General features: G+C 35.7%; 1 pseudogene; it reads left to right on the top strand.

The window, feature by feature from the left end:
- The first annotated feature begins 5,202 nt into the window (after positions 1–5,202).
- Positions 5,203–5,580, top strand: LOC142834127 (cyclin-dependent kinases regulatory subunit 1 pseudogene; annotated as a pseudogene).
- The last annotated feature ends 4,038 nt before the right edge of the window (positions 5,581–9,618 follow it).

The following is a 9,618-nucleotide window of genomic DNA, read 5'->3' as shown; positions in this document are numbered from 1 at the left end:
TATTTCCTATATTTTCAAGGCTTATTCCCTTTATATCACTTTACTCTCTCTTTAAAGACTTTATATTATTATTTTTCAACTGTTTTTCTATGACTGCATCATTTTCTTTTCTTTCTTCAGCACATAAGCACATTGTTAAACATACTATACCTTCTTAGAGGTTTTCTGTGTCTTTACTAAGCTGGCTTTACAAAGCACTTGCAACATTCTCTGACCAAATGAGACAAATTTTAGATTGCCATATCATTTTACTGAATTGAGTTTTGATATCCTGAAATATATTTCATACCTGTATTTTTATTTTCTTGATCATAGAGTATCTTTTATTTTCTTCTTAAAATTCACTGACTCATTTGCTCATGTCTTCTTTAATTGTTTGATAAATTTTATCAATATTCCTTGAACTTTTTCCTTCTACCTCTTGGACTTCTTCTAGGAAGCTCTCACCTGAGAACACCTACATAGGAATAATCAGAAGACATGCTGTTTTGGTCCTTCATGTTGTTTTTATTGTTACTAATGCTGTATTTTCTTTCTTTCTCTTTATTTTTTTCTCCTTTTTTTCCTTTTAAATCTATTTTACTTAGCTACATGAATTTATTTTTTTGGCTATGTGTCTGATGAAATAATATGACTTTTCTTGGGCTGGGCCTGGACAGGAGATGTGCAACCTGACTTAGACTTGGAAGAGCTGCTGGATGAGCTGTTTAATTGAAAAAAAATATCTCCAAAAGCACAGGTTTTGAGTTAGTCCTGTAATTACAGAGATTGATGAGAGCAAAGATAGGAGGGGAAAGTATCATGCCAAAGTTGGTTTTTGAAGAAAGTAGGTCTGATAGTCACTGATCTGTAGCTAAGCTTGTGGACATGGTAATGGCTATGGTTGGCCTGAGTGCAGGGAGGGTTATGGAGTTGATGTGAGTGCAAAGCGAATTGTTAAGCAAAAGACATAATCTTCAAAGATGTCTCAAGAATGAGTGAATTTTGATCCTTAGTCTTAGAATGGTATTGTATGAGATTGCTTGTTTGTTTACTGGCTACACAGCAGCTCATCCAAGAAATAACCAAGCAGAAACTGTATCAATTAAATCAGTGCTTGGCCCATTAGCTCTTGCTTATTATTGGCTATCTCTTACATATTAATTTAACCCATTTTTATTAATCTGTGTATCACCACGAGGCTGTTTTTTTACTGGGTAAATTTCCAGCATCTGTCTCTGGTGGGGCTACCTGGTTTCTCACTGACTCCACCTTCTTTCTCCCAGCTTTCGGGTTAGTTTTCCCTGCCCAGCTAAGTTCTGCTTTCCTATAGACCCAAAGAAGTTTCTTTATTCATTAACCAATAAATGCAATATATATACAGAACTATCTTCCATACCAGATTAGGATTTTGGATTTCCTGATAGTGACTGATGGGAGAGGAAGGATATCTAACCAAAAGTGAAGAAATGACTTACCCAGAAAAGGTGATTTGTAAAAAATGGGGTTTTGGGGTCCAGTGTCTATAACTGATCTAATGGGTTTTCAGATGGGGCAGAATGCAAGTAAGGGGGAAAGAAAAAAAAGTGACTTAGCCAGAAAACTTAGATCTTACTAGCATGTTTCATTTAGTTGTTTCAAATGCACTCACGTAATATTAAAATCTACTAACTGATATTTTTGTTCTTTATATTTAAAGTATTGAATGGGCAATTAATATTGGTACCTATTCAAAATTTATCAGAGTATGATGAAGATGCTTTTTAAAGGCAAAGTTATGCTCTGTTGTGCAGTTGCCACTTTTCAAAGTATTTTTCAAATTTATTTTTCTCTCTTTTCTTCTTGAGGTGGGAGAGACATCTGTCTATGTGTTACTTTTATTGGTTAATAAATAAACTGCCTTGGCCCTTTAATAGGACAGAAAATTAGGTAGGCGGAGTAAACAGAACAGAATACCGGGAGAAAGAAGCTGAGTCAGGCATTTGCCATGATTCTCCCACCCGAGACAGATGCAGGTTAAGATCTTTCCTGGTAAGCCACCTCATGGTGCTACACAGATTACTAAATATGGGTTAGAATTAGCCAATAAGAGGCTACAGATAATGGGCCAGGCAGTATTTAAATGAATACAGTTTCCATGTAATTATTTCGGGTAAAGCTAGACCTAAGGGAGCTGGACGGCGGGAAGCAGCCAGCAGCTCCTTCTACATCTTCTTTTTCCCTTTTTTTATATTTTCTTTTATTGCTGCTAAGATAGTTGTCTCTATAGCTCTGTATATGCTGAGCTTACTTTCCATACTTGCCTGGTTGGGTACTTGCAGCTCGCTTTATATGTGATATGATCCTAGCACTGGCATAAAGGTATGCATCACCACTTTTTTCCATTACATTTATAAAGATAGAAAATATCCTTGTGTTTTGTTACTGAATGAGGTAATAGATAGCTTCCGAAGAAATAGTTTTGACTCTCCAGATGTCTCCCTGTTTATGAGAGCACTCTTTAGTGGAAGAAAATAACTGATATTCCATAATGTCTTAGAATTACAATATTCAATACCAAAATAGTACATTCACTTCACTAGTGTGTTATCAAGAGGGTAACTTACAAATTGAAGAACAGGTTAAGTACTAAGTAGTGCTCTTTGTACAAAGGGAATCCAGTCCTAAACAGTGGTTCAAAACCGGTGGGTTGTAACTCCCAAAATCATCAGAAAATACAAACATTTACATTGGATTCACAACAATATCAAAATTAGAGTTATGAAGTGGTAACAAAATTTAGTAGTTTTGGGTCACCACAAGAGACTGTATTAAGACATCAAGAAGGTTGAGAAGTACTGATATAAGGCAACCAAATACACCAAGTATTTGAGAATCACTGCATCATAAAAACCAAGATCACTTTGAAGATACAATTTTGCCATGTTAGTTTCTATTCTCTCAATACTTTGTATATCATGGCCATGTGTTGTCTTCCCTCTGAAATATTTCAACATGGCATGTGTGAAAGAAATGCTATAAATGAAATTGATTATTTTGTAATATATGAAATGGAAGAAGTTTTATATCTACTATGGAAAATGAATATTTGTCTTGACGTTCTTTTAGAAGAAGTTTTACATTCATTAAATTAGGCTGTGTTTTATCCATACTCACATAACAAAGTAACACTATTGTCATGCATTAAGTAATAGAAATCTGTTCTACAGTATTGGAAGTGAGAGTTTCTGCCAGGTCAGTTTCATTTGAGACTGAGAAACAGGATGACCTTTTAGGCTGTGGCCCATACTTTTCCTAAGAGTTTGATCCAGGTAGTCCTTTGTTACATGATTGAGTTCCTCTCCCAGGTCTACATCCATGTTTTCATTCAGAGTCTGTTGATAATATATCTCTCATACTCTGGTAAAAGTTTTTTTTTTTTTTTAAAAAAAAACTGATCCATGTTTTCACTTAGGCTCTTGTTCATGCCCTTTCTCATATTTAAATGGTTTGTCAAAAACCTTGGTCTCCTCATTCATTATTCGGAGTCTTTACAAAACAGCTTTACAAAACAGGCTTTATAGGATTGTATCTATTTATGAATTTTCCTAATAAAAAGATAATTGCTGCATTGTATATGTTAAATTCATCTGTCACTACTCTATGTTCAAATGAGGTAAGTTTTGTAAATTTAAGGTTAGAATATGAGCGAACTATAAACTAAGTTTCTCTGTCCTACCAGCCACTATTCAAATAACCACATAGAAACTAAATATTAATTATAACTGCATGGCTGATGGCCTATATTTTCTCCAGACAGCTCTTATCACTTAAATTACCCCATTTCTACTTATCTATTTGCTTCCCTGAAGCTCATTTGCCTCATCTTTGAAGTTCCCATTTTGCTTCTTCTGTGTCTAGTGTGCAACTTTCCTGACTCCACTCTTCTTCACAGCATTTTCTCTACCCTAAAACTCCTGCCTAACTATTTGTCAGTTAGCTTTTATTAACAATAAAAGCAGCCCGTTTTCACAGTGGACAGGAGAATTATTTCATAACATTTGCCTTTTTGGTCTAAATAAAAAGGAAAGTTTTAACGTTAACACAATTATAGGCATATCAAAGAGTTCCAAAACAGACCAGAATGGAGTATAACAAATGTTTATTTATTTGGGGATAAACTCACAGTAAGTGTAGCTATTCTCAGTCCTCTGTGGCCTATTGCAACTGGGAACTGAATCCAGGAAAAACAGCACTTCACATGCTTTTCACCTACACTTATACTACCTGAAACCATGCCCAATATGTGACAGTATCTAAAAGGTTATTGGCTGAAGGATTTTATACAAAAGTGCCATGGGACAATGGTCTTTTATCCTGTCATTAGTATTATTTTTATAAAATGCTTATTGGCCTGGAGTCAGACAGGAAGTATAGGTGGGGCAACGAGAACAGGAGAATTCTGAAAAAAGGAAAGAGTCAGTCTTCTGTCGACACAAAGGAAGCCAGACACAAAACTAGCAAAGATGAGAAGGCCTCACTGACATAAGGTACCAAGCCATGTGACTAACACAGACAAGAATTATAAGCTAACATGAGGTACAATAGTTACTAAGAAGCCTGAGCTAATAGACCAACCAGTTTATAGTTAATGTGGACCTCTGTGTGTTTCTTTGGGACTGAACAGCTGTGGGCCCAGGCGGGACAGGAGCCTCTGTCAACAAATGGCATCAATGTGGACAGCTAAATCCACTTAAAACCTGAGAGTTTGGGAAATAATTCTAGACATAAAGGAAAAGAGTTAAGCATGGCTTTCTGGTAGCATCATTTTATCAGATGGGCTCAGATTGCTAGAGGCAAGCACATGTCATTTAAGAGAGGCTTCCTGATTCAACTTTAGCTCCAAAAAAAAAATGTAGCTCTTTTAAGAGGTTCTGCAATAAAACACTTAAATTGTGTTAATGAATAGTCAACAGCATGCTATTTGGTGGTGGTGTCAGAAGCCTTGAAACTCCATAGAGTGGTGGCAATAAATATGTCTCTGGCCAGTACCTCCACCATGAGGCTAGACTCTCAGAAAGCTAAGGAATGGGATGGATCTGGCTGTCAAAGGCATGGTTTTAAGTCTGGCCATACTGCTTAGCAAAGTAAAAACTCATGTGATCAGTAAAAGAGAGATATACAGTAAAAATAAATTCCGGTGAAGAAAAAATCTATATTTGGGCGCTCTCAGGCAGAGCAGTCATGTCGCACAAACAGATTTACTATTAGGACAAATAAGACGACGAGGAGTTCGAGTACCGGCATGTCATGTTGCACAAAGACATAGCCAAGCTGGTCCCTAAAACCCATTTGATGTCTGAATCTGAATGGAGAAATCTTGGTCTTCAGCAGAGTCAAGGATGGGTCCATTATATGATCCATGAACCAGAACCTCACATCTTACTGTTCTTGTGGCCACTACCCAAGAAGCAAAAGAAATGAAGCTGGCGAGCCACCTTTCAGCCGCGAGCTTTACACAGCTGTCTTTGCTTCCTACCGTCTCTCTAATGGCGTGATTATCTCGTTTTCTTATTTCTCACTTTGATATTTAAAGGATGTTCAATACACTGAAGTGCTGGGACCTGCTTTACTTCTTGAGTTGAGCCACCAATGCCACAACTCTGTCCAATGAGTGACTTCAAAGCCCTAGAGCGCTCTGTATCCATGGGCCATATTTGCCATCTCTTGAAAGCATGTGAAGTCAGATCATGGCTGTTATAGGGATCATGTGAATTTGCTGTTGTAGTTTTTAGTTTTGGGTGCTGTATTTATGGTGACTTATCGGCTTATATTTCAGTGTGTTGGAAACTTTACATTTTATCTGACAAATCTGTTCCATGTTATAAGCCTCTATTAAAGGAAGTTTGTATAATTTAAAAAATATATAAGTAGGCTTGGGAGAGAAAGGAAAAAAAGGATAAAGTCATTAAAATAAAAAAAATAAAAAGAGTAGTTGGGAGTGGTAGCATATACCTTTAATCCCAATACTTGGGAGGCAGAGGCAGGCTGATCTCTGTGAGTTCAAGAACTACCTGGTCTACAGAATGAATGCCAGGACAGCCAAAGATACACAGAAAAAGTTAGTCTTATAAAAAACAAAAGTTAAAAATAAAAATAAAAGAAATAGAGTTTAAAATAAAGCCATGTAAAAATGAAAAACATGAGAGTCTGATTACTGATTATTATGTGTTATCTTTAAATTGCTTGATGGCTGAGGAAGACGCAACAGCTGCTAAAAAAACATTTGATTATAAATGCTGCTGGATTAATGAATGACAGGTATATTGAAAATGCCTTGACTTCAAATTTAAGTCAAAAGATAGGTTACTTTGGAAAAGAGGTTTTGCTTTTGTTTCCACAGGAAATGAGAGGCTGTGGATTCCTTCTGGGCTAAAAAAATCAGATTTGATCAAGGAACTACCCCTTTGATATCTTCAATAGATGAATAGATAGCCCGGATGTCTGAGCTCTACATCCAGACCATCCTCGAGACTGCTGACTAAGATGACCAAGCTTCATAGAATATTCCAGTCAGGACTTGACCATAATTCAAAAATTTTCTTTAGGTCCCTGTAAGATTATCAGCACCCCCAATCAACAGAAAGTAGCCTAGAAAACTATACCCACTTCCCCCAAGGATAGATTATGAATATTTATCATTGTTTTGAGTATTGGTTACAAGATGTTATAGATAATCATCTGGACAAAATCTAAACAAAGGATATTAGATTCAGAGTTTTTGTTTTGAACAAAAAAAAAAAAAAAAAAGAGGGAAGAGCTGTGGGACAACAGTATTGCTATCCTGTCCCGTTTAAAATTTCAATAAAACACAGATTGCTTGTAGCAGGCAGGAAGTATAGGCAGGGTGACCAGGCAGGAAGTAGAGGTGGGGTGAGGAGAACAGGAGAATTCTGGGAAGAGGAAACAGTCAGTCTACAGTCAACACAGAGGAAGCTAGGCACAGAGCAAGCAACATGAGAAGGCCTCACTGATAAAAGGTACCAAGCCATGTGACTAACACAGACAAGAATGATGGGCTAATAATATAAGAATTTATAAGAAGCCTGAGCTAATAGACCAACTAGTTTATGATTAATATAGACCTCTATGTGTTACTTTGGGACTGAATGGTTGCAGTACCAGGAGGGACAGAAACCTCTGTCAACTCAACACATCCCCCTTTTGTCTAAATTAAAGGGTTCTAAGCCTAATACAAAACTATGTACAATAAAAATAAATATCAAGTATTGTCCATGGAAAAGAAGGAACCAAAACATACATAAAAATTAGAATTACAACCAGCATGAACAATATGAAGCAAAAAACACATGCTGCATGTGCCAATAGTTAGCCTAGCCTAAGAAGTCTAAGTCTTATATTAAAAATGTCTTGATTAAATCATGAGAGGAAAGTAACTATGACTATCTAGACTTCAACCCCATCAGAAACCTGAGAATGAAAATAATATTACCTGAGTAAACAGGAACTACATTTAAGCAACTTCCATAATGTGCTAGAATAGACAGAGACAACCAGCTACCTGGGTAATCACCCAAAGTCTCATTTGCAATGTTGGAGCAGCCAACTTTGGCTAAGGCTTGAGCATCTGACTGATCATTTTCCTAGGCAGGAAAATGTTCAGAACTGCCTTCCCTTGTCTTAGCAAAGTTTGGCTGTTATGTTGCTTGTATCCTGCTTCTCCAATTTTGACACCATGCAAGGCAGCTCTTTGCGCAAAGGCCATTATTTCTAAGAAGAAAACAAGCTCCAAGTTGTGTGTCATTGGTGCTCATCATTCTCCCTGGAATAGATCAGTACTGCTAGGAGCAATCGTGTCTCACCTAAATAGAATCCTGCATTATTTAAGTGCCATATTCTTCAATTCTATGAAGTGTTTGAAGATTAGCTATCTATTTTGAATATAATTTCTATGCATCTAAAGAACCTGACAAGTATAAGTATGACAAAAATGAATGACTATTGACCTTCAATTTTCAATACATATATACATTAACGACTGAGGCTTCTCATTAAAAAATTTAAAAAAAATCTTTAAATAAATGTGCAGCAATTGGGGACAATGACCTCAAAATGTAAACAATTTATATAACTATCTTCATAGGAAGTAGAAATGTGTTGTGTAATATGACAAATATTTCCTAAATTTACATCAATATTCAAAGCTTCTTAAGCAAAGGTAGAAACATGCATGCACACAACAAGACAAAATAACTTTGTATAGGTGCATACATATTGTAAAGAGAAATTAGAACATATTCAATATAACAAATACAATTTGATTTTACGTCATTATACAAGGATCTATACCAATGTAAATTATCTATAACTAATAGTTCATAAGTAGATATACTAGTCTACATATTATCCCATCCATTCACCTCTTGTTTTTAAAAGAGATCCCTGAGCCTTCTTCATTTTTCCTCCCAACCCTGTACCACTTATAACAAATCCCTAATAGATGACAATTGTCCTAACCCTGAGGACAAACTTCATTGGGAGAGGGAACATTGTTTTCTAAAATTACTTTGAGTTATCATAAGGTTGATGTTATTCTTATGAGATTTTTAAAAACTAAAATTAAGGCTAACTTCAAGGTTACTGTCTGCTACAACTGTAAATAATCTCTGAGTAGTCAGTAAGGTTTTTCTGAAAATTTTATTTGAAATTTTCACCAGAATATTGTAATAAGGTGTACCATCTCAGCTGGCCAAGGTGGAATCATCTTGAGCAGTTTGTAGTCCAAAAACAGTCTTATAGTGGTGTTATCAGAATAATGGCATCATATCAAACAGGTTGAATCATTATTGTGGGGCACCATTTTTTCCTGGAGACTTCATAGATTACTGTATAAAAATTAATTTTTATTGTGGAAATTTAAATATTATTTACATCAAAATTGAACTTTTGAATTTTTGTAGGCATGTATTTAAGAAAAGATAGCATAGAGAAAAATATATAAGAAGAAGTAAAATTATTGAAAGCAGAATTTCAATAATCTTTGTACCTAGATTTTATCTTTCTTTATCCCATACCAGGTGGCTCCTAATATGCTACCAGAATTCTGAATTTTTCTCTTAACAGCATGCTTGGGTTTAGAGAAAGAGAGCCACCTTGCTTCTCCAGAGCCACCTTTGTTTTTTAGGTGATTCATGATCAGCATTATATGTATTTTTAGATAATGAGATTTTACCATGCAGAGGAGAGTGGTATCATAAGCCAGATTTCTATTTGCTTCGTAATACTTTTTGAATAGCTTTCTTTTCTTCTTTAGGCATATAAATGTTCAAGGTCTCTTCAATTTTTGGAGATGTGTATTTTTCTGCAAATTCAAGAACGGAACTCTGCCCCAATCCTTATGATGTTTCCTAATGACCTGTAGGATTGTCTCCTCTGTGAATGTGCTGTCACACTGGGAATTGAATGCAGCTGAAAAGAGGGCCACACAAGCTTTTCATCTGCACTTATACCATACCAAAAATGGACCAGTATCCAAAAAGACTATTGGCCGAAAGACTTCCTGCAACACATAATGTAACTATATGCAAAATAGTTATTAATTAATAATTTCAGTTAAAATAGCCAGTTCATTTATATTTG

This window comes from Microtus pennsylvanicus, chromosome 13 (genome assembly GCF_037038515.1).
Source record: "Microtus pennsylvanicus isolate mMicPen1 chromosome 13, mMicPen1.hap1, whole genome shotgun sequence".
Taxonomy (NCBI): domain Eukaryota; kingdom Metazoa; phylum Chordata; class Mammalia; order Rodentia; family Cricetidae; genus Microtus; species Microtus pennsylvanicus.
The sequence above is the reverse complement of the archived record's forward strand: the minus strand, read 5'-3'. Positions and strand labels throughout refer to the sequence as shown.